Here is a 27,043-nt window from a genome sequence, read left to right as displayed (position 1 = left end):
GCAAATTCGCTCGTCGTCTTTGCTATTTTTTCCGCCGTTTTCGGTATCTTTGGATAAATAGGCGGCGGCCAGAACCGTAATATATTTTTTTTATTTGTGCGAAAAACGTATTAAAGTCGATAAGGATAATGATAAACACATCATTTAAAAATAGTAAAATTATTAATTTAACAAATTGATTACAGTTATATGTATTGATAATACTTCGTGATTTTTTTCTGTAATTACCTTAGTTTGTTCGCCCTTTGTTAGTGGCAACGTATTATGTTATGGCGATAGAGCTGTAAAAGTAGGCTTTGGCGTTTGTGTTTGAAGTAATCTATTTTATTGTAAAGATAAATCCTAAGTATTATGTAGAAAAAGAATCCGTGTTTGCCTTCCAAAAAACCATTGCTAAATTTAGGGGAACAACAAACATAAAAAAGAACGAAAAAATACCCGTTTTTCGACATATTTTCCCCTGTAACATTGAAAGTAAGCCCTAAATAAAAAAAAATATTCTTTATGTTTTATATATTTGACAATTTTCTATAAAGTTACAACAACTGCTAATCAAAAAAAGTTTAATTTTACATTAAGAATTGACGAAAAATAGTAGATAATCATATGTATATTTGGAGCAATTTTTAAAATAAATAAATATTTATAAATATTAATGAAACTTTGTGAACAAATAGTAAAACATATGTCAATTCTACCCTAAAAATTTTGCAACGACCGATAGCGTGGTTTCCGATTGACAGGATTGTTAATTAAGAAGATTTCAAAAAGATTATCGCGTACCGTGGGTTTAAAGTAGGGTTTAGAAAGGGCATACAATTTTTTAGAGATACTTGTTGATCAATACTAAAATTTAGTTTTTAATTTTTCAACATTTTACTCTATAAACAAATATTTACGAGGGCCCAGGGAATTTTCTATGCAGGTATCTTTCTTATTTTAATTTATCCAGAAATGGTAAAAATGTGCAGTATTTTATGCCGATCACGGAATCGTTTTTAAATTTAGAAAATTCTTAATAGTTCCGAAGATATTCGAAGAAAACCGATTTTATGCAATTTTTTTAGTTATTTCAGTTGATTTTTAAAGTTTTAGGACTAAAATGTGTAGTCTGATATTAAATAATGCGAGGAATCGATTTTTGCTTTCAGTATTAACGTATCTCTAAAAATATGTGCTGAGCGGTAGTTAAATTTCGTTTTCTTGTGGACGCCATATTGAATTTTTGCTTCATTAGAAGAAACGAGACATTCTCTTTACAATGATATAATTTATGGGGTTCTCATAAATAAATAACTAAAATACTAAATATAATTATAATTTTAATAAAAAAGTCAAGTAGTCATTGAAACATTTCAATTTTTTTTATAAATAAATTTAATAAAAGTTTGTAGTATATTACAAATATAAAATACAGTATAATGTCGAGAATTTTGAACCAATCAACTAAGAGTACCTTTTTTTAGTTTAAGGTTCAAGCTATCTGAAAATATGATTTTTGTGTCTTTATCGTATAGGGAGGGTGTAAAAAAATTGACATTACTGTGCTACAGCTAGTCCTCCCTGGCAAACCAAATAAGCCAAATTGTTACCATTGGTCAATTTTTAAAGAGTTTTATCTGTTGTCCTTCGTATAAAAAGATAGTTAAATTACACAAAGATTTTAAAAGTTATTCAACAAAATCGATTTTCAGGAGCATCACTTAGGGGCCTGTATCTCCGTAGGGGGGCCCTCTAGGGAAAATTTTTATAGGAACTTGTCATGTTATTTTAACGTCCCCTTTATAAAATCGAGAAATTGCCCACATATTCTGGAACACCCTGTATAATGTGGACCATTTTGGTGATGCATGTATTGGTATCTTGGAAACTATAAGAGATAGCAAAATGGTTAGATGGAGAAAGTTTTAGACAGTTCTGTTGCTAACTTAATGGCGCTTGCATACAGGTCCTAGCTCTTCAAGTTTTTGAGTTATTTTGAAAAATAGTAAATGTGGCCTTTTCGAAACTCGTGTTAACTTTTTTATTTAGAGATTTCTTGAAAAAACTGTTTTTTTGGGGAAACTTTAGGGGTGCTTTTTACGCCTTCAAAATTTTTGTCGACAGAAAAGAATATACGTGTATCGTATTTTTTTAACTTCTACAACATAACGAAGTTTTATTGAAATCGGTGACTGATACTTTGATAATCTTCCTTGTTAGTATATTAGGTTCTTATTTTCTAAATATACAAGGAATCGAAACTTATTAAAATATCGATTTAATAGATTATTTAACGCTTATTACAATAACTGGTCACTAACACAGTGATTTAATGGGTTTGTTACCAACGCGCGTGCGTTTCTCAAAAATAGTAGGACATTAATAATTACGTTAAACAAAATATTATCCCTTTTTACAAAACGTATCTACACATCCTGTACTTGTTCTTTCCTGCTTTTTCATTTAGGAAAACACTGTTTTTTATTATAATTGAATATTATGTTAAAGTTTTTTGTCACTGTCCGAAAGTAAATCGTTAGCATTCTTCCGAGTTGTTAGTGGTCATTAGTTTAGACTTATTGACGTTGGTATTTTCTCTTTAGAAGAAGAAAGTTTGAAATTGGAGTTTAAGTCATCTCATCATCAGTATTCAGATTTACAATGACGTTTTCCTTATTTAACGATCATGATTAGTTAAAAAATCAAGGTTTTAGTGGGATAAATATCAATAAGTAAAAGAACCCTATATTTCAAATCATTGCCAACGTTTCGGTTTTACTTTACTCTCGAGGGCTCGAAATTTGATGCGTCTTTTGTCAGATTTAGATTTACTGTGTGAAGTACCAATATCTTGATTTTTACAGATATCATATCCAAATTTAGCCCTCGTTTCAGTTTTTTTTCTGAACCTCTTCTCCGTATTCCTTTAATATCATGCTAACGCGTTTTCTTGTCTGTTCAATGTATACGAAATGTTAAATACACCAGGGCATTGGAGTGCATCATTATTGCATTGTCGTCCTGGGAAAGGTTGTTCTTAATCTCCTTAAGGTGCTGTGGACGATTAAATCAAATTTTCTTAAGAGGCCGTCTCTCTCGTCGGTACGTGCTTGTATATAAGGTAAATCAGCTGTTTTCAGACATTCCTCCTTTCTGTTTTTAGGCATTCTCCCGATGGCTTTTTCAGTAAGACTTCAAAGCACATTTTAAGCCCCACTTTATACCTACACATTTTTTGTAGGTAAGTATATTCCAAGTATACGCACAGACCTTCTTCCTCCGCAGAACAACACAATTTTTATTTTGGTATTTCTGTCTTGTTTTTCTTTAATACCAACATCTTTTGATCTATTGGGCGTATTAAATAAATATCCACGTAATCTCAAAAAAGCAAAGTAAATATAGTAAAACAAATCTTAAAATATGTATAAAGATCTGCCTACGGGAAAAACTGCCTTTTGTATACTTAATTTTATCATAAAGAGGGTATGTGCTCAAGAAAACTTACTAAGATTAAATAGCTTTGGCTTTACTACAAAAATATTTCATGTATTATTTTAGTAGACCTTTTAATAAAATTTACTTAAAATTCTGTGTATAAGCTCCAGATTCATTTATAAAAAATTTTAGGACAACGGTTTTTAAAATAAATCGTATATACGGGGTGTTTCAGGATTAAATCGACAAAGATGTGCCTCGGGTAAAAATAAGCAAAAAGATATATACAAAAATAATGCCTGAAACTCTTAATTTTCGATATAAGGTGTTAAAGATTGACAAAGAAAAGATTAACATTTGAAATTATATAATGCATTATAATTATGTAAAATAATTCGCGCAACAATGATGCCTTACTTATTACTGAGGGATTATTTGACATTATTAGATAAGAACCTACTTATATGTCCTTGCCAATAATTAACAAAATGAGGTGAATTTGAAAAAATTTAATTTGCCATGAAACGGTAGCAAATACGAAAAAAAATCGAGACAATTTTTAACTAGGATAAAATGTTATATTATAAAATAGTTGTCATTTTTTTTACAGAACTGTACTACTTTCTTTGTCGAATTAATTGAATTGCCTACCCGTAACTCCTTCACTGGCAGCTAGTAATTCTATATATGTTTAATCATAAGACACACCAAGTTTTACTTAAATATCTCTATTCATTTTCAAGATATTAAAAAAAATATCATTATTTTTTTTAAATCTATAACACCCTGTATCTCGAAAACGAAGTGTTTTTGGCCTTATGTTTATATATATTTTTTTACTCAGTTTGTCGACTTAATCCTAAAGCATGTAGTATAAAGTATTTCGAGCGCATTTCAAGTGGTTGGGAAAGTTTCAGGCTAAGTTTCACAATAGTTTAATTTCAGATAGGAAGTTTCTTACAAAGTTTTAAAAAATCGTTTTTTAAACTTTCAACTGTTTTGAAAGTTCCCTTCCCCGAGTAGTTTCAAAACAATAAAAAAAATATTTTTTGAAACTTTCTCTATTTTTTATTAGATATATTACAATACAGAGTTTCGTTTTTGAAAGTTTTCTAAATAGTTTATCTTATTATTTTTTCCATAATTTCAAAACACCATACTGGGATAGCCTAAATTTTATTCCAACCATCACACTACAACTCTACAAATTTAGAAAACAGTTGCTAAAACCATCAAGAATTCAATTAAAATAATCCTATAATATTTTATCTTAAAGAATTTCCCACTTTTTATTATGAAATGAAATACACTAAGAAATGAAAGTTTCGCTGTTTTTGAAATTTAATTGGAGTCTTTAACAACCTTTTTTTAAGCTTGTCTTTACTTCGAAAGTTTTCTGGGAAATTTCCAAAGAACGCTACGGTTTTTTTAAACATTTTTCTTGGAAATGTTTCAGAAAGTAAAAGCGACATTTGAGAAACTTTCTCATTTCATTTACCTCACTTTATTTTCCATAATTATCCACATTTCAAAACAGATATTAGAAGAGCTAAGGAATTGCAATAATCTTAGTCAGTACTCCCTTAAATGTTTTTTGCAGATATGTAACACTGCTAAATAAAATACTGGGATGTGAAAGTTCCATACAAAATTTAGTTAAAAAGTATTAAAAAGTAATTTTTAACTTTTCCAGTGTTTCGAACGTTCCCTGGAAAATTTCAAAACAATGGAAAGTTTGTTAACTAGTTTATTTTATTATCTCTCCTACAAATTTCAAAAATATACCGGAAGAGCAATTAATTTAATTACAATAATCTTAGTAGGATTTTAAATGAAATACTGGGATGGGAAAATTTCAAGGAAAGTTTCATAGTTTTTGAAAATTTCTTGGAGAGTTTTTTATTAAAACTTTTCTTTGATTCAGAAGTTTTCTAGACCGGTTCCAGTTTTCCTAGAAATGTTTCACAAATGAAAAACATAATTTTTGAAACTTTCTCATCTAATTTCTAATTTTACTATCCAAAACTATCAAAATTTCAAAATAGATGTTGGAATAGTCATTAATCGAATTGCAATAATCCTAATCGGTACAAAAAGTAAAGGATTTTAAACTTGTACAAATTTGCTCAAGGAAAATTGTGATAAGAAAGTTTCACAGTATCTGAATATCAGAGGTCAAAAGTTAATTTTTTTAAACATTCCATTTGCTTTCTATTAGAAATGGTATAAAAAACTTCCCCTACTATTGTTAAGTCTAATAGTGAGATGGGAAAATTTCTAGGAAAGTTTTACTGTACTTGAAATTTTCATCGAAAGTTTTAATTTCCATTTTTAAAACTTTCCCAACTAGGTTACGTTTTCCACAACTTTTTTAAACTTTAAAAACATAAATCTGAATCTAAATTATTGCAGCCTGAAGATGTGATAAAATTAATGTCATTAAATTAGTTGCTATTAATAAAAGATGTTTAAGAGATAAACCCTTATTATTATTTTCTTTTCGGTAAATTTCTAAAGTTATGAAAATGTGTAAATTTTTATTATCAGAAGCTTCATTTCAAAATGGCGGAGTTATAGTCTTATTTACTACAAATAATTTATTGCTGATAAAATATTTATACAGGGTGTCCTCCCGGGAACTGCGTCGATCGATATCTAGGAAAGTAATGCTCCGAAAAATTTGAAAATATGGCAACATGGCAATGTCCCTGGGGCGAACACAACTAAAATATCTAGAACTCTCCAGCACTTTCGGTTGTACTGGAAGTCGACACCAACTTCGTTATTTTAAATGGGACACTCTATATATTATTGCATTTTCGTATTCTACGTAAAATTTGAGGGTGACTTTATTAAATATTCCCTATACCTAGGAGTTATAGATTTGGAGATACTAATTTTTAAAGAAAAAATTTGACAGTTGCAAGGGTCCGCGGATATGTTAGCAGCTTTTTTCAGGGGCATGATATCAAGTGGATTTTTGGTATCTGTAAAGGCCATAGATTGCGCTAAATTATGGTATGCCTACAAATTAAAACATTTTACTAGGTGTTTCATTTTTGCTGTTACATTTTGATAATTTCAAACAGCTATAACTTTGTTAACTTAAATGGAACACCCTATATTTGTTTACTCTATCGCATGCAGATTGATATTTCCTTTCAAGCCATGTAAGCATTGTTAGGGTTACCGTTACTACTTTTAGAGATATTTCCAATTTTTTATTTTTGGGCAGTTTTTCTCGTATCAGATCTGTTGTCAAATTGGCCATGACCAGAAACACTACAAAAATTGAAATAACATGACATTTGTCAAGTTAGTTGTCAAATTATTGTTGCGTCTGAATAGTTTTCCCGAAAATTTAAATAAAAATGCCTGGGGATCGTTTAAATTGTACTAGTGACAATTATTTTAATTTGTTTGTAATTATGGAAAATCTGACAATTTCAAAAACATGTAGAGAATCTGCTGCTTTTTTCCACCCTGTATAATTATTTTTTAAACAGTGGACATCGATTCTCCGAAGTAAATTGCACCGTAGCTTCGAAAATGATTATTAATTTACACGGTCCTGGAATACATCTGCTTAATGTGGTGGTCTCGCAACGGTACAATACGCGGCACGCAAATAAATCCGACCGCAGAGCGGCACCGCTGGCGGAAAGGACCGTCTGCGGCGGCGGTCGGGGACACTCCGGAGGGGCGTCTTAACCGTCGGCGTCGCTTAATATGCGCGCCGGGCTACGGCGCGATGAGTTGTTAATCCGGAATTGTGTGAATATGTTCTTAGGGAGATTAAGTAATTCGGCGCCGGGGGCCAGACGCCGCTGAAGCCCCGCGCCTCCCGGCGCATCTGGGCCAGGTGCCGGCCGGGGTATGTGTGAGTACGCCAGCCAGCGTTAATTGTCTCAAACCGCTAATCTAGCAACTGCCATGTGCTGGGTCCCTCGGGAGGGAGCCACATTCCCGACGACGACTTGCAACTCTTGCTGCTAGTTGCAAACTTCCGGTCCCGGATCGTTCTTTCGGCGATCATCCACCTTTTCTTGGCTCTAACCCGCAAAGTCTGAATATGCAATTTCCCGGATGGTGTGAAGTTGAACGTTGAACTAGTTTTCCGCTAAACTCCAATGCTGTATCCTTAGTGAAACAAAGGCAGTTACTTCCTTAAGAAATTAATGGCTGCTTCCCATGTAGCTTTAAGTACTAGCGATTTAAATGCGCAGTTAAAAAATAATTGCTGTACACATACACATTTCTTGCATTAATTTTTTTAAATATATTTTAAATTTGCCCATGGAAATTTCCAAGATAAAAAAAGCTTTTGATATAGACCAGGACGGATCTGTTTTGAGGTGGATGTGAGAGGGGGCAAGCAATTTTTTTCTGGATTACCTTCAGTATAACTCACATTATAGAAGTGTAGATCCCTAGATCTGGGCGAGGTCCGGAACATTCTCAAAATTGCAAAAATGTATAAACTATTTTTTTTTACTTATATCTTGGAACCTATGCATTTTGGAAGAATATTGAAGAGGAAAAGTTTAGAATTGAATTTTGCACAATATACTGTATGTTAAAAATGTTTAAATTTATTACCGATGTTGCAAAATAGCAATAATTGATGAATAAAAGTTTTTTTAGATAATTTTTTAAAAATATTGTTACTGCTCCGAAAAAAATATTTTGAGTAGGTATTATAAAACAACACACCAAATTTCATTAAAATGGGGTTCGATAGTTTTCGCAAAATAATTTTTTTAATAAAATTTTGAATTTTCAAAATGTTGTACTGCCTCAAATAAAGCATCTAGATACTTGAAAAATTTTTCACATAGAAAAGACCATTCAACCTTCGAAATACTTTTTGAAAAATTGAAATCGGTTGATTAGGACGGCCACAGTAAATTTTTAAAGTTAACACTTTTTATTTTATTTTTAAACAATTATTTAGATTACATTAGATTACAAAAATTGCATTATCTCGACTTCTAATGGACCAATTTTGATCTTTTTCATTTTAATCCGATGTCTTGCGAGCCAAGGAATTCGAATATCGCAATTCCAACTGTCTAATTTGCACATATTTTGTTATAAACAAAGTTTATTATTTATGCATTAAAAATACTGTATATTGTACCCTAAGCTATTGCATTTTTTAAATGAACAAATTTGTTTACGTATATATTTCAACACTCTAGATATGAATGTATTTAGTNTTCCATGGCTATAATAAATTTATAAATTAAAAAAACACAATTGGGATGTTTTAAAATGCTGTAATAATTAAAATGGATCAAAGTGGCTGTTATAGCTTTTTTCATTATTTTCTATATCTTGTTGCCTTTTACGCAGACACGCCAATGGATTTTCGTTCCCGACACGCTTCATCCCCCTTACTAGTCCAAAAGCTAGCGATTAATCAGTCTCTATAATTTCGACCGTGGAGTATAATATTAATGAATTGACAAGTTCTATTCCAAAGGTGAGATAATTGAGGTTATGTAATAATTTTTCCATAAATATGAACTAATTCTGATAGGTTTTCTATGGTCACATAAAAAAATTAGAAAGCAAATAGACTGCAAGTGCCCGGACTACTTTTAAGTTGGCGCCATTATGTAGTTACAGATGTATTGGCACATTTCTGCCGACAAAAATAAGAAGATATTGTTCCAAAAATGGTTATCAATTGTTGAATTTCGAGCTGTTGTAAAAATTTAACTTTTTTGGTTATAATTTCAAAACTAAAATACATATAAAATATCTGTTCTGAACTATAGATTTCTCTGAAAAAGTGGTCAACTTTTCCAAAAGCCACAACATTCTATTTATAATAATAACCGAGATACCTTATCATGACATCGGAAAATAACTTTTTTTCCATGTCACAACATTGCCTTCTTATTTTTTCTTAAAATTACAGCATAATGGAAAAGTTTTAATAAACTCCATATCTTTGTTATACAGGGTTATTCACAAACCAAAAATGAAACCGCATATTCTTTGGTGAATTTTAAGTGGTCTTTCCTATAAAGTTTTTATCTAGGACGCTTCGTTAAGAAGATACAGGGTGTTAAACTTCAAAAATTATTTTTAATTTTTTTAAATAATTTTAAAACTAGGAAGTAAAATAATAAAATTTACATGCTCCAGTGGTGGGGATACAGGGTAATGGTGACATATTTTTGTAAATAAAATAGTACGCCACTGCTTTACGGTAACAACCATGATATTTTCGGATTCGTCTTTCAATTTTCCACAAATTACTACTCTCTTATGTTTTTCGAAAAAAAGCCTGATTTTCGAGTAAAACTTAAAAAATCAATTTATAATACTTTTACTTAAATCACATGACAAGTATTAATCATTCGTTTATTTATTCAAATAACGAAATTAATAATATTAGTCATCATTTTAATGATTTTATTTGAGTAAATGCTCAAAAATACCTCCATTTCCAAGAACCCAGACCCGACATCTTTTTAGTGACGAAAATGTAATTTGACCGAAATTTATTGTTGCTTAAATCTGATAAAAAGTAGTATTTATTTTTTCTTCTAACTGCTCAGAATGTCAATGTTGCTATCACAGCCCACTATGTAATTTTAAAAAGCTTTATATTCGAATATCGAAGGGTGTCCTCAGTTCGTTTTTTAAGTTTTATTCGAAAATCAGGCTTATTTCGAAAAACATAAGAGAGTAGTAATTTGCAGAAAATTGAAAGGCGAATCCGAAAATATTATGGTTGTTACCGTAAATCAGTGGCGTACTATTTTATTTAGAAAAATATACCACCGATACCCTGTATCTCCGCCACTGGAACATGTAAATTTTAGGTTTACATGTTTACATAAATACATTGCAAATTATTTAACTTACTAGTTTTTAAATTATTAAAAAAAAATAAAATATTTTTTGAAGTTTAACACCCTGTATCTTTTTAACGAAGCGTTCTAGATAAAAATTTGCAAGGTTTCATTATTGGTCACCATTTGTGAATCACCCTGTATTTTTCCGTAGTTGAGATAATTGCATACAAATTCAGTGAATTTTTACATTTTTTTAAATGAAATCGTTAACGCAAGTTTCATTAATCTACGTCAAAAAGGTATATGAGAAGATACTTCTGATTTTTCTGATATTTTTCCAAAACTTTAATACTCTGTATGCCGAAAACTTAAGCCGTTTAGAACCTAAGTTCATGGGAACTTTTTTGAACTTGAACACAAATTTCACAATTTCATTTTTCCGATTGTTACTGAGATACCCTGTATCAAAAGCGGGATGTTCATAATGTTGTTTTACGTATGTCTAAATATCGGGAGCACAGAAAAAGCTCTCTCCTTAACAAATACATAATTTTCTTTAATTGTAAAGAGCGGCCCCCTGCAACGACATTATACTAAAAAAAACACTTTATAAAATAGAAAATAACGAACGGATTTAAGTAAAATTTGAAATAGGAAGGGTTGTCATTTTTAAACGCTACAAATACAACTGTTTCTATGACGGCTAAGTTGATATTTTTTCTAGTGCCCCTCGTATCAAAATAATTAAATATAGCTATTAAAAATGTAAACATTTTTCTGCCGGAAAGTTGGTGAATACATTAGCAAAATTTATTTTAACGCGAAAATATCTCGCCTTTCCATTTCATTAAGGGATGTTTCTCCCTTTTTTCTCTCCCAAATGAATTATATGATAAGCTTTCTACAATGCTTACATATCTTAAAAAAGTATATTTATAAATGGGGCTTTTTGTCGAGTTGTTTTTAATCCCATTATTTTCTCCTCTTTCCCAAAGAGGCTGAATGTCTTTTTTAATTATTTTCAAAGCCATGCCGTAAAATAAACGTTTAACGTTTCCCTTTTTACTGAAAAATAAAGTTAATATAGGTATAGTATACATATGTATATTTGTATAATGTATATTTGTGTTGAACAATATTTTATAATAACACAACCCCACAAAAAAGTTCTATATCAGAGACATGAGTACCTACATAGAGCTTGTGTATTTTTTGTTGCTGAATCTGAATCTTCAGCCCAAAAACCGATTTTCCAGGTAGTTTTTTAGTAAAACGATGAAATATCCCTTATAATATGGTGAAATAATGAGGACAAGGTAAAGATTTATAATGAAAAGCAACAATTTGTAAATACTTTGAGAAACCATTTGAAAATACATCGTATTTTTAACAGTGGAATGAAATATAGGTATGCAAATTAAACCCATTGCTACCAGGGGATTAAAAGAAATACGGGAGGTGCACTACTCTGCACTTAATCTTTCTTGCTGACGATTTTCATTTATATATACCCGTAAAGTTGGTTGCCTATTTTGTAAATCGCGTTTCAAGTTTGATATACTGTGATTAATAAAAATGATGAAATGCCGCGTACATATTTCCCCCGCCATTGTACCGATGTAAAATATTGCGCCCCCTCGAAAAATCCATAATTTCTCAATTTGTGCCAGCCGCCAGGAAGAATAAACTGTGACACGCGAGTGTATCATCACGTTAATGAACGCTGTCCGTCCATTCCATTCCAATAATAATTTTCGGCTTGTCGGCCTAACGACGAGACGTATCAACTGTACGCGATATCGCGTTTGATTAAAAAGCGCAGTCCGAATGCCGGCCAACCTAGTTTAGCAAACATTCACAAAAAACGCCAGAGAATTAACGAGCCCCTGTAAAACTGGGTCGGCAGAAAGCAAAGGGATGATGTTACAATTGACAGCGGATTTGAGTGTGCCACTGCTTCATTAGCAGACCGTCAAACACACCTCAGTGATAATTTCAATTACATGTTGACAAATCGAAGAACCAGAAATAATTTTTATCAAAAATCTACACTGAGAAAAGTGTTACAATAAATTTGTCGATAATACGGGGTGGTCCGCAAGTGAACACACAGTAAAACAACATTCATCCGTTAAAAGGACCTTGCTTGTAAAATCCGGGGCATCTGCTGTTTGATATTGAAACCACTGGCAAAATTCCATACGGAGCTGAAAATCGTTGTTATATAATGCATGAACCCTTTGTGCATGAAAGGGGTGTAATAATAATTTTTCCGGTACTATATGCCACACGGTACGTACTGTAAGATACACCCACTTCTCGGCCAATGTTGCGTGTAATACTACAAGATACAACGCGCGTGCACAAGATGCACAGGGTCGGCTTACATCTATGGTTAATTTTCTCGAAAACAGAAGCATGAGACCATCAGTTGCTTAATAAAAATTGCTCATTTTCGTGCCCTCTTCAAGGAACACACTTATTTCAGAAACACCTTGTATAACAAGTACCGGAATACTTTAATAATTTATTGAAATTTGGTAGACTTCTAGAAAGTTTAATTTCTGCCCTATCATTTGATTTTGTATATAGTTATATGCGGCATGCCGAAGTATGTACGTCGAAATGATCAGCATACAGTGTAGGAAAGTACCGATGGTCTATCAGAAGTTAGATGAGAGCGATAAAATAAGCCATAGAAATCCATGTGATAGACAAGGATGGCTATAATGAAGGCGTCTAATAGTCAACGCCCATTTCGCCCTTCCACAAATAAGATCCACTTTTTATTTGTGGAAGGGCGAAATAGGCGTTGACTATTAGACGCCTTCATTATAGCCATCCTTGTCTATCACATGGATTTCTATGGCTTACTTTATCGCTCTCACGTAACTTCTGATAGACTGCATATATCCTTAAATTTTACCTTGTGCAAAAACATTCCTAAATATCCATCAGCTATTTCAAGAGGCTTTTGTCAATAAATGTTTTTATGGGTATTTTAGTAAAATCAAATTATTGGAATGTTTCTTTCCATTAAGTGTGGATGACAATAATAATACTAACTCATTTCAAAATACCCAGTACGGCAGCTGTAATAGTCATTTATTTTATGCATTTGATTTACACTGATAGTAACTACCCGATGAAATCGTCCCACAAACACGACATTTTATTAATGATCCATCGAAGCGTAAATGAAGAAAATATTAACAAAATTGTGTAATTTGATAGATATGCCCCGGACTACAAGATATTCTCGAAATTATTTAAATGTAGCGACCTATACCAACGAGTGAAATACACTAGCGAAATGAAATGAAACGAGCCCTAATGCCATGTATCATCAAGCGACAAAATAGCGCCCCCAACTCTCCGTCTAACTTACGCACCCAAGTGTCTAGCTCTATTGACAACTATGTATTGTGCCACTTGCAATGAGTATCTGTACAAAATTGCGTGTCACAAATAAGTTTTATTAAAAAAGAAATAGGTGATCAAGTACAAGATTGTCTAGTCTCTACAGGCTGTCCCGAAATTCATGCAACAAAATTTGGTCATAGATTCTTAAGACAAATTTAGGGGACCCGTATTTTTTCTTTTTGCCAACTGGCCCCCTCTTTCGAGTTACAGCCCCCTGAAATCTGCCCCTAAGAAGTCTTTTTTATATCTCAGAACTATGTTGTACGCGAATCACTAAATTTGGTACACAGGGATTTTATGACATGTGGAATTTCACAGTGCTACGCTTTTTGGCGAGAAACTCCCTTAAGACATTTTTTCGTGGGCCCCCTTGTCTTTGGAACCAAAAAAATTTTGTCACAAATTTGTTTTTTTTTTTAATTATTAGTTAGCTAGAAAACCATTGAATTTAGAAACTTTTTGTCTCTTGATATTTGTTTCATAAAACGCAATGTTTTTGAGGAAAATGGCGAATCAAGATCACATTTTGACATTTTTCTCGAAATCATTGAGTTTTACGAAAAAAGTATAAGAACACAAACAGTTTCTAAATTTAATGGCTTTCTAGTGGACTGATAATTTTTAAGAAATTTAAATATGGACCAATTTTTTTTTCTCCAAAGGCAAGGGGGCCCATGAAAAATTGTCTTAAGGGGGTTCCCCGTCAAAACACGTAGCACCATCAGATTCCACATGTCATAAAATCCCTGTGTACCAAATTTAGTGATTTTTGTACAACAGGGTTCTGAGAAATAAAAAAAAGATTATTCTTAGGGGCGCACTTCAGGGGGCTGTAACTCCGAAAAAATGGGCCACTTGGCAAAAATAAAAAAGAAGGGTCCCCTAAATTTGTCTTAAGAATCTATGACCAAATTTTGTTGCATGAATTTCGGGACACCCTGTATAATAAGTAAAAAAATTAAAAATTTATTCATATCGTAAATAAAAAGTAAAATTGTATTATTTTATAATTTTTGTTTTTGGACACCTAGTATTACAAATTGGTATTGTTTTTACGACTAGAATCGACACAGGGAGCAATGTTTTGTGTGGAAGAAGGCTCGGTATATTATTATCGTGTAGATCACGCTAACGCCAGCGCAAGTTTATGTAGACGAGCCCTAATCGCAATTTAACGTAGAAATGGTTGCGTAATTCCTCCCTATAGGCACAAGTTGCCCGAATTACTTTTTTGTGAAGAGCAAGCCGTTATTTTTTTTTAGTGGAAAGGGAGCGTAATCGCCCTAACAAAGTTCTGCCCGTTTGCTAACTGATTTACCTACATTAGTTTTAAAGTTGGGTCGGTGCGAAACGGCCGAGCGGTCGTCGTGGGCGTCGCCGCAACGGGTCGTGGTCAACAAAAGGCGCCGCCATTAGAGCAGTAGTTATCAGTGACGTTTTTACGCGCTAATTTAGGGGGCAGTTGGAACATGCTCCGTCCCGACTTTTATTTTTATTTTACTATCATCTTTATTATTATTAGGGTACGATAAATAACCGCAACAAGCCCCGTTCTGGGATTCCGTGTAATGGCGTTTAGGGAGGCGCCCTCTTTATTTTTACGGATCGGAAAAGTACTGCGGTAATTTAGTGGTGTAATTTGATTCGACTTTTATTAGCAGAGAAGCGGCGGGGCTAGAAGGAGGCTTATGTCGTTTGCTTCCCGTTTTAGTTGACAGTTTTGAGGTTTCTTAACACATTTTAGTTCAAATTTTGCAAAACTCGCGGTATTGAAAGATATCTCAGCCCCATAAAAAAAAGTTCTGTGCATCGGACTAGATAGATAATTTTATGTTTTCGAGGTCGCTGAGTCCGAATCCGAGGTCCGTTTGACCTTGTCAGGTCAGATTAAAGGTCACTTCAAGGTCAACCGAGAAAAATCCTCTATGGTGGACAATTGAGTGCGTTATATGGTGCATGTCAACAATATAGTAATATTCGTTTCGTATTCTATTGTGAAAGATGAGTATTCGCATTCCATTAATTATATATTTTTTTATAACTTGTACGTGAATGAAATTTTTACATGTAGACTGCCCGAATATGTCTACATTAATGGACATAAAATATCTTTACTGATACTGATACTAATACAGTGAATTTTTCTCGATTTGACCTTAAAATGACCTTGCCTCTGACCTGACAAGGTCAAACGAACTTCGGATTCGGACTCAGCGACCTCGAAACCTAAGGATATAGTGGTCTAGTCCGATGCACAGAATTTTTATAATTTTTGTGGCGCTACCACCGAATTTTTTAGGTACATCCTTAAAAGCTATTAGTTCTAAATATAGTTCAGAAATTATGTGAAGAAGGTTAGTGCACTGTAAAAAAGTCGGTATGAGTGAAAGCAATAAAGGTACGAAGTGAATCCGTTGAGTGAAATTATTGAGTACATTTTCACTCAATTTTAAGCATTTTGATCATTTTGCTCGTTTGTGATATTATTTGAAGTAAAACTAAGTATTTTCACTCCAACCTGTTAAACAAATTCTCCAGATAAACTCGTATTTGGTACACTTGTACCTAAATCTTAGTAAATGTCCTTAATATTGAATGCTCCACCCCTTTCTATGGTTGTCGTGCGTTTTCTTTGTTTATTCCCATTGCCTCCATTAGGTCATCCATCTCGTGGCATGGTGTATGGCCTGTAGTGCTGGACAAGTATCTGCTCATATTTTAACGGATATAGATTGTTACCTTAGTTACTTACGTATCTGTAACGTACAATATATGTAAGTTATGGCAATTTATACCTTCGATAAGTTAACCAATTCTTTTAATCGATACCTAAAATATTGTCTCTAAAACAGATCTGTGTAGAAATCATTATGGTAGCTTAGTAGTTTATGATTTTTATTCAATGATACTTAAATTAATATTTAGAGGTGAACCAAGTCTGAGTAAAAAATTACTCAATAATAGTTAAATTTAGAGAAAAAGTAAATTTTTAATTGGTTTTATATAATCAGAATAGAGCCAAAAGTCACTCACTTGATAGAAGAAACTCGGATTTTAGTAAAATTCACTCACTTCTGTTGCAATAGTTTCACTCATAAATCTTCAGTTGTACTCATACAGTGAAAATTTCACTCAATAGGGCGTGGACAGAAATTGATACATTATTGACTAAAATTGAGTGAAATTGAGTATTTTTTTTACAGTGTGGAGAGGTATAAGGGATTTTAGAAACTTCACTGTTTTATAGAATTAATCGCAACTCAAAAAGTTGCGAATTGATTTTTTTTGGAGAAAAGCCGCAACTTTGTAAATATTCTTCTGCTGATAACATCTGCTTGGAAAATTATTATCAATAGCCCAGGAAAACATAATTATACTTTTGGTAGTAGCATTTGCTGGTAAATTATTGCACGCTGATTTTGAATACATTGTACATCCAGGGCTAGTGATACAAAACCACTGTCCAACCATCAATCACTTTCGTTAAGTACAAAGTCACTAACTTCTATAATTTAGATTTTTTCGACTTAATCTGTAAATGGGAGCAGATTCGTTTAGAAATCTGGGAAACAAAAGACCATCCCCTTCCTCTTTATATTAAAAAAGCGCGACCGCAAAAAAGAGAAAAACTCCCCTCGCAATAAATACCGGCGACACAAATGTTTCTACATGGCAAATATTTCCCTTTTCCCTAAAAAGTCACCCCTAATATAAGTCGGGAGGGCAAGCTCCTATAATTCTTCCAAGCAAGGGAAAGCTGCCACATCTCGGACGGACTGAAATTTCTTATTTATACCGTGTTTATTTCTGGAGCGGCTCGACGTATACACGCCTTTCTTCCTTTCCAAATTGAAACAAAAAAGTAATCTGTGATAACGTACGACGGCAAGGGTTGGTCCTGCGGTCGGGTGCTTGCGACCGTAGCCCTACGACATTAGAAGCTGATTCTCTAGCGAACAATGGTACTGTAAAATACTGTAAAATACTGCAAAATAAGTTAACATACCTATTATAGATGATGTTTACGACATTAATCTTTTATTGAATACAGAGTGTGAAACAATTCAGTGGAAAATAGAAAATGGTACAAGTTGTTCAAATAACAAAAAACGTGAGTTGGGCTGTAGATCTCACCAGTATACTTCAGTCGAATTAGACCATAAAATTTGAAAATTTTAAAAAATAGTAGATATTTTATTGCACTTGCAACAAAGTAATACGTGCAAAACAGTGTTATAAACAAATTGTCCCAGAGTCAGGCAAAAGCCGCTCGGGAATTCGCTCTTTTTGCATTAAATAGAGCTAATCCTTAACAGCAATTTTAAAAAAAGAGAAATCACCTACGCTTGTTTGTTCCCAAGATGTTTTTTTATAGTGTTAATTGATTGTTAATTAATGCATCGGACCGAAATATTGGAGACAATTAAAGAAAGGGTTGAACTTTTATTTCCAAAAAGTTTTATATTGATAGTTGATGTAGTAAACGCACTATACTCCAATCAGTTGGCGCTCAAAAAGGGGGTGCCTGTGAAGTTTTAGGGGAGTTTTGAAAATTGGTATATTTATAGATTTTGACGTGCTCTTTCCGAATTTTTTACTTTGCCACCTCTTTTTTTTCCAAAAGTAGCCGCCATTTTGGAAAAATGGCGCTCCAAAACAGTTTTTCGATAATATTTCCTTTCCGACTCACTTTACGGTAAAAATAGTTATGTAATAAATTAAAATAGAGAATATTTCCTATAATTTGTGTATCAAGTGATTAAAATAGAATAAATAACACTAATTGCAAATATAGTAAAAAATTTTTTTAATGAAAAGCACAGTCCTTGTATTGTATAAAACTGTAGTAGAATAGAAAAGGTATCAAAATAAATAAAATATTTTTTATTATTGTTAAAACAAAAAAAATTAGTATCTAGAGAAGCCATTCACAATTTTAAGTCAACAAGTTGAAGTTTTGTTTTTGAAAAATCCAACTAAAAATTTAAATAGATATTGTATTAAAAGTTAAAAACTCTATTTATTTTGGCGTACTGAATTGAACTAGTTTGTGTATGAAAGATATATAACCGACACCTGAGATCTCAAATAAAACAAACATCTGAGTAACAGCTAGCAAGGGATAAAGAAAAAGTGCAAGGTAAAACAAAAGAAAGGTTGAACAATCTACAGTTAATGAAAACGAAAATAAAAAAAAATTAATAAAGAAAAATTTTATTACAGAATCAAAACCAAAATAACGCACACACAATACATAACACAAAATAGGCAAAATTAATAATTTCATAACAAATACCTAGACTAAATCAAAATAATATTTTCTTAACAACATATTTAATTTTGGATACTAATTAGTATTAGTTGTTGATATTAAACTTGATATTATGATGAAGCAAAACTTGTGTTTATTGTAGAAGAAAGTATTATGAAGATACACATGAAAAAGGTATGATAGAATATGTCGGGTGACATATTTTTTGTGATTTGAAAAAGCGGCGGTCTTTGTTATTTTCTCCTTTTCTCCCACAATTAATTGCTTTTCTAATGTGTTCTGTCGAAATTAAGAATAAAAAAGTAGTTTCACATCGACATAATATATAAAAAAAATTAAACAATGTCCGTAGTCTAGCGTAGTGGGTGCTTTCATTTTCATAGTAGTGATGCAATGTGAAATCTAATATACCAAATATTGGTAGTGTAGCTCGTGAACTTGTATTGATTGCTAGACCTAAGGGTCAAATATTAATCCTAACACGAATTGCATGCTCGTCTGAAGCAATAATTTGAAGTTGTGTGCTCATAAGGCCAAAGTACGATTGACGTTTGCTGCGCAGGCAATTAATTTAGATTACCTGTACAAGGTGGTTCAAACTCGATATTTCGATGTCTTCGTTGGAATTGAAATAAATAAATATTAAAAAATTATTAAATTTTTGATAACTTCATTTGGGAGTAGTACATAACATTCAACTGTTTAACAAGGCTATTAGAGCGTGACTAAAATATTAAGACGGCAATAAAGTCGTCAGAGGCGGCGGAAATTGGAATTTACAGAAAATCCACTCATAATTTCATTGGATTTTGATACCCGGTTGGAATTAACAAAATTTATGAAGAAACTGACTGAAATTTCACCTGCATCCAAAGGATGTTTAGATTTCAATCGGCATTCTTCCCAAGTTCAGAATTTAGGTGATTTGATTTTAAGTCTAATTGGAATTTAATCAGAATCCAGTCTAACCTGATTGAAGACCAAATTATAAAATAAAATTGCCATGACCGTAAAACTGTAAATACCCTTTAATGTTAACTGAACTTTGAAAGAAAATATATTCTCCACTTAAGGCGTACAATCAGACTATTGAACTGAACCGAGTTCCGTGCCATAACCCACGATAATGGACCTGTCTCATACTAATCAATAATCGATAAGGAGATAATTTATTATTTACATTACAAATCAAAATCAATAATATTGCGACGTATATGTCCGGTTCGCTGAAACGCCGTCGATAAGAACTCCTCAACGATCGCTTTTGACCCCCTTCTAGCTTTCTTTCTCTCTCTGTGGCGTTGTGCGTCGGCTGCAGTCATTATCATAATTGAATAAATGCTTTATAAACGTAACAAATCGAGAATATTGAAGGTGAAACACAACACAAGTTTTTCGAAAAACGGCAGGTCGATTTTAATTTTTTTTCGTTAGGATATTTGGCTGAAGATATAGTCCAGACGGTATCTGTTTCAAAAAGCCATATTTGGGTGAATCGTATATCCACGGAGATTTTTGGCTTTTTGGCTTTCAAATATCACTAGAAATGAAACTTTTTCTATGCGCATAAAAAAAAACGTGGGCTTAACTTTTGGCGGCACAATATGTTAAAAAAATTCGAAAAATGTCATATTTTTCTTCCTATTTAATTATGTATCTTTTCAAGAGTTGATTTTAGGCGAAAATGGAAGAGGAAAAAAATGTTTGTAATTAAATTTTTTACAAAACATGACTAGTTACAAATCGAATGAATCATGATTATTATGGTAAAAATCGAAAAAATCGCAAAAATGGGGTTAAAAAACAATACTTTTTAGGGAATTTTTTTGGGGTATTTAAATTGGGTATAGGACCTTTATACTTGGCTCAAGAAAACTTCATGTTATGTAGAATCATCACACCAAATTTCATCAAAATCGGTTCGATAGATTTTGCATAATAATTTTGCAATCCAGATTTTGAAAAAAAAATTGCAAATTTTCAAAATTTTGCACAGCAAAAACCAAGGCCCTTAGATACTTGAAAATTTAATCACATATAGAAGGGCTCTCAAGCTTTCAAACTTTTTTTGAAAAATTCGAATCCGTCAATTAGGAGAGCTCTGGCGCTTGTTTAAACATTGGTCGAATTTTTGTACTTATAAACAATTAGAATAACTTTGTGAATATTCAATCAAATCAAATTTTTTAAAGCAGGTTTTAAAAGTTCTTGGAAAGACGCTTCTTTAAAAAAAAAAAAAATCGATTGATCAATTAGTTACGTAGTTATAGCCGTCATTTACACTAAATGTACTGGGACATCCGGGCTAATTTTTCGAAAAATACCTTTGGTATTCCGAGTACTTACCAGGTCTAAGATTACAATACTTTTCTTCATTGGCAACCTACTTTAAAACGTGTTTAAAGTTATTTATGCAAGCGAGAAATTCAATAAAATCGTACGGGTGGTGGTGGTGGGGGAAGCAGAGAGCGCGGCCGCTTCGGCCTGCTCGAAATTGAATCGGCTATAACTACGTAACTAATTGATCAATCGATCTGTTTTTTTTTAAAAAAGAAGCGTCTTTCCAGGAACTTTTAAAACCTGCTTTAAAAAATTTGATTTGATTGAATATTCACAAAGTTCTAATTGTTTATAAGTACAAAAATTCGACCAATGTTTAAACAAGCGCCAGAGCTCTCCTAATTGACGGATTCGAATTTTTCAAAAAAAGTTTGAAAGCTTGAGAGCCCTTCTATATGTGATTAAATTTTCAAGTATCTAAGGGCCTTGGTTTTTGCTGTGCAAAATTTTGAAAATTTGCAATTTTTTTTTCAAAATCTGGATTGCAAAATTATTATGCAAAATCTATCGAACCGATTTTGATGAAATTTGGTGTGATGATTCTACATAACATGAAGTTTTCTTGAGCCAAGTATAAAGGTCCTACACCCAATTTAAATACACCAAAAAAATTCCCTAAAAAGTATTGTTTTTTAACCCCATTTTTGCGATTTTTTCGATTTTTACCATAATAATCATGATTCATTCGATTTGTAACTAGTCATGTTTTGTAAAAAATTTAATTACAAACATTTTTTTCCTCTTCCATTTTCGCCTAAAATCAACTCTTGAAAAGATACATAATTAAATAGGAAGAAAAATATGACATTTTTCGAATTTTTTTAACATATTGTGCCGCCAAAAGTTAAGCCCACTTTTTTTTATGCGCATAGAAAAATTTTAATTTCTAGTGATATTTGAAAGCCAAAAAGCCAAAAATCTCCGTGGATATACGATTCACCCAAACCAAAACAGATACCGCCTGGTCTAATAGTGATATTCCCTAAATGAGGTGTTACTTTCTAAATTATCAAGTGATTTTCTCCATAAACTTTCTTTCCTGTGAATAATTCAATTTCGGAAATCATTGTCATTTTAGTTAAAGGCAACGTTACAAAGAAAATTAATTTAGTAACCAATATTTACTATACCTAAGTGTTCGAAGTTTCATAACCGGTGTATTGTAGGATAGCTCGGTCACCAAACTTAACTTCCCAATTTTTTTTTGTGGGAGATATTTAACACCTTTCGAACGACGCAGATTTGTAAAATATAGTCATATTTGAGATAGGACTGAAATCTTTACTTTCTTCTTAGAAAAAAAGTTTTTGTAGAATATCACTTCATGATATTGTTGAAAGTACTTATTTGAGAAATGTCTTAAATAGTTTTTCACTTTCTTGGTATTTTTCCTCACTGTAAATTAAAACATTTTAAGAATATCGTAGACTCAACAGATGATTATTGTTCATTATAAACAAATCATTAATATTCACAACACGGAATTACCTTTCTACAAAACTATTGAAACTTTACATTTACTACCTCTTGGAATTATTGTTAATATCTTTTATTGTCACTTTTCAATATTTCAAACGTTGGGCTACTTTGTTTGGGTCACTTAAATTTTTCAGAAATTTAACATCCTGTATATTATAAAATTAAAACATTAGTAACATTTTTAGGAGATCGAGGTGAGCAGGAATTTTTATGGAATTGTATTTTTTTATAAATTTACAAATAAAAAAGCTTCAGGATACAATCTTGAAGCACACAGCAATCATCGAAATTTTGCGAAAAAATTGTAAATATAGCAATGTCGCATTTTCTACTACAATTTACGAGTTTCTTCCATACTTGAAGAAAGACATATTTAAAAGCAATACTTTTCGCTTTGAATCTGATTTCTCATATCGCTAATCTCGGGCTTCTAAAGTTAGAGGAGATGAAAGCGGTGGAAGATTTTCAGATCCCTTCGGCGAAGGGCCTTCTCCGTCTACGCTGATCCTGTTTTGATTGATGTCCAGGGAATTAATTATGCGGAAAACTGCCGGCCGGCTATTATTCTCTGCTTATATTTTATGTACTTCCTCTCGTCGAAACAAGCGATCCGAATTAACATGGCACACGCAGTAGGCTTATACAAAGGCCTGACGGGCCTATCGGCGATTGTGAAACGTTCATATTTTAGAGGGTGAGGGATAATTGGATATTGCTTTATGTTGTCGAATAATTTCTTTTAATATAAACTCTTAGGAGAGCTGGATATTTCATTAATATCAATTTTTGGACGTGCTATACTTTAATTCTGTGACATCGTATGTAATGTGGTGTATAATTTTAATTAAAAATGGCCCGTTTAATAAATTATCTAGAGAATTTTCACTTTTTTTAAGGGTGTCTACTAAAAGAAAATATTTAAATTTAACATATAAAGGTGGGAATTTCTTTAATATTTGAATTGAAAAAAATTTTAAACTTTATCTGGCTCCAATAATCACAGCCACACAAAAAAAAAGTTGGGTATACTTTTTATGCGACATATATTTTTCGTAGTAATTTGGCCTCCTGAAAATGAATCTGGGGTCAGAATTGGCCCATCACGTCACATTTTTTTCCTAACCTCAAAAAACTTGTGAAAAATAGTGAAAATTGATGAAAATTTACTGGGAAAATTTGGAAAAAAATTTATTTCCACATCAAATAGTACATTTTTATGTAAAAGACTCTGCTGAATTCAAATCCACTGTCAGAATTGAGCTAGAACGTGTGGTTTTTTTTCTAACCTCAAAAAACCGAGCAGGAATCGCTATTTTCAAATTCTGAGCGGATTTTGACCAGATTTTGTATAAAGGGGTTTTTTGGGTCGCTGATTACGAATATGAATTCACATTGTAAAAATTCAAGATGGCTGATCCAATATGGCGGGTGTACTTTTTTGAAATCCACCGATTTCAGTAAAATTTGGCATCATAAGGATTGCTGGTTGATCTCACCTTCATTAATCACACATCTGGAGCCAGATTTTCATAAATCAAGGTAAAAGATTCCACTCCGTCTAAAAATGTGACTTCGCTTAAAAAAATGACTTAAGGACTCTACACATGTAATGATGTGTAGTGTGATGTGCTTGTTTCCATGGGACAAGACAAAAAAGTTTCTACTTTATTCTTTCATTTATTTAGTCGTGCATGGGCTTATGGTTTTCCAATCAGATTTTTTTAACTACTATGCAGTTTTCCTATGGCATTTAGATGCTTTTATTTCTTAATAATTTTAAAGTTCAAGGAAAAGGACACATTACTGCCACACAGCACATCACTGCATCTGCTTATGCCTTCAATCTAAAAATGTGACTTTGCCGAAAAAATGCCGCCTACTCGGCCTAAAATTATGACTCTGCCTACAAATTTTACCTTGATTTATGAAAATCTGGCTCCAGATGTGTGATTAATGAAGGTGAGATCAACCAGCAATCCTTATGATGCCAAATTTTACTGAAATCGGTGGATTTCAAAAAAGTACACCCGCCATATTGGATCAGCCATCTTGAATTTTTACAATGTGAATTCATATTCGTAATCAGCGACCCAAAAAACCCCTTTATACAAAATCTGGTCAAAATCCGCTCAGAATTTGAAAATAGCGATTCCTGCTCGGTTTTTTGAGGTTAGAAAAAAAACCACACGTTCTAGCTCAATTCTGACAGTGGATTTGAATTCAGCAGAGTCTTTTACATAAAAATGTACTATTTGATGTGGAAATAAATTTTTTTCCAAATTTTCCCAGTAAATTTTCATCAATTTTCACTATTTTTCACAAGTTTTTTGAGGTTAGGAAAAAATTGTGACGTGATGGGCCAATTCTGACCCCAGATTCGTGTTCAGGAGGCCAAATTACTACGAAAAATATATGTCGCATAAAAAGTATACCCAACTTTTTTTTTGTGTGGCTGTGAATTCATATTGCGAAAAACTAATTAGATAAATTTGTATTTTTAATATTTAATATAAATAAGTATATCTAATTTTATATTTCAATAATATAGACATATTTGCAGTTTTTTTCTAAATAAGTCTTTTTAATTCATATCGACACTTTCCATATGCATTCATTATTATAAAATTTAAATTTATAATTCAAAAATGTTTAAAGAATTATTGAATGTGCATGCAGGGTATTCTATTTAATGTCTTCACAATTTTTTTTCTTGGGTGGCCATGTGTTTGAGAGCAGTGAACGTTTATATTACAAAGTTATTCAAAAAAGAAGAAAGTAGAGCTTGCATAAAATTCCATTTCTCGAGCGGTCTATGAAAGTTATAAAAAAAACTAAGGGCTTTATTCAATGTTGCCCATTTTTTTGGTAATATTTTCACCTTTTACCATTTCCTAGACTTTTATTCTCAAGATAGGTCCAGATGATGTTGCCCCTCGAAAAACATTCGTCAAATATAAGTGTGTCAAATATTTACATATTATTTTTTGTAAAAAATTAATAACGCCAAGTTGTATGATATACATGATATATAGATGTTTAACACGACATCTCTTAATGCTCTTTCTTTCGAATATATCGATTTGCACCATACACACGATACGGCATCTGCTCATGTTTGACAAACACGTGTACTCCAGCAAATCTACAGACATGTTCGCATTTTCCACCGTTCCGTGGTCCATACTGTACTGCGTTTACTTGCATCAGTTGGCAAATATTTGGCAAGCGACTTCATTATTTCGAACTGGCTTCAAGTGAATACTCAAACTGGTAATAAAAAATTTTCTCTTTTATAAGCTAGTGCTAGTAAAAGATTATACATGACGTCGAGTAGATATTTATCTTTCTTTTTACTCAATACTTATAAGTATGTACCGCATATGTCCCACTAGAAAACTAAAATTCTATCGCCTTCATAATATTAAAAGTACTTACCGTTTTCTAAATATGTATAGGCTACAAGTTTTAAACCACCTGAAGGTTATAGTGATCAAAAGAATCCATAGAAAATGCAGTTATTCTGCATTTTGTACATAACTGTTACAGATCCCAGTTCGGCCTTTCCGACCTCGTGGAAGTTCTGAAAATTAATTTATAGCAGTCCATGCTTCGGCGGGAGTGATAAAACTGTGGGGCGTCCGAAATTAGTCCGAATTGGCGTGAAAACCCTCCGCATATCTGTTATTCGGCAGCCTGGGACATCGCAAGTAAATAAGATAATTTAATTGGGCTGACAAATTACTCAGAAAATTTCGAGGCGACAAACTTCAATTTAAACTTGGGGCCGTTTGCCTCCAATTTGATAATCGCCACCAAGGAACGTCGGCGACGGGCTGGGGAGAAGTTACTTTTCCGTTTGATACTCGCAGGCAGCTGAAAATGTATGTTCCAATCGACTACTTTAAAACGCTTATATGTCTAAATTCGCACCAAAACTTTTTTATCTACTCCCACTATAGTAATAGTCTAGACGGTATCTGTTTAAAAAAGCCATATTTGGGTGAATCGTATATCCACGGAGATTTTTGGCTTTTTGGCTTTCAAATGTCACTAGAAATGAAAATTTTTCTATGCGCATAAAAAAAACGTGGGCTTAACTTTTGGCGGCACAATATGTTAAAAAAATTGGAAAACTGTCATATTTTTCTTCCTATTTAATTATGTATCTTTTCAAGAGTTGATTTTAGGCGAAAATGGAAGAGGAAAAAAATGTTTGTAATTAAATTTTTTACAATACATGACTGGTTACAAATCGAATGAATCATGATTATTATGGTAAAAATCGAAAAAATCACAA

This window comes from Anoplophora glabripennis, unplaced genomic scaffold (assembly GCF_000390285.2).
Source record: "Anoplophora glabripennis isolate ALB-LARVAE unplaced genomic scaffold, Agla_2.0 scaffold14, whole genome shotgun sequence".
NCBI classification, from domain to species: Eukaryota; Metazoa; Arthropoda; class Insecta; order Coleoptera; family Cerambycidae; genus Anoplophora; species Anoplophora glabripennis.
The sequence above is the reverse complement of the archived record's forward strand: the minus strand, read 5'-3'. Positions refer to the sequence as shown.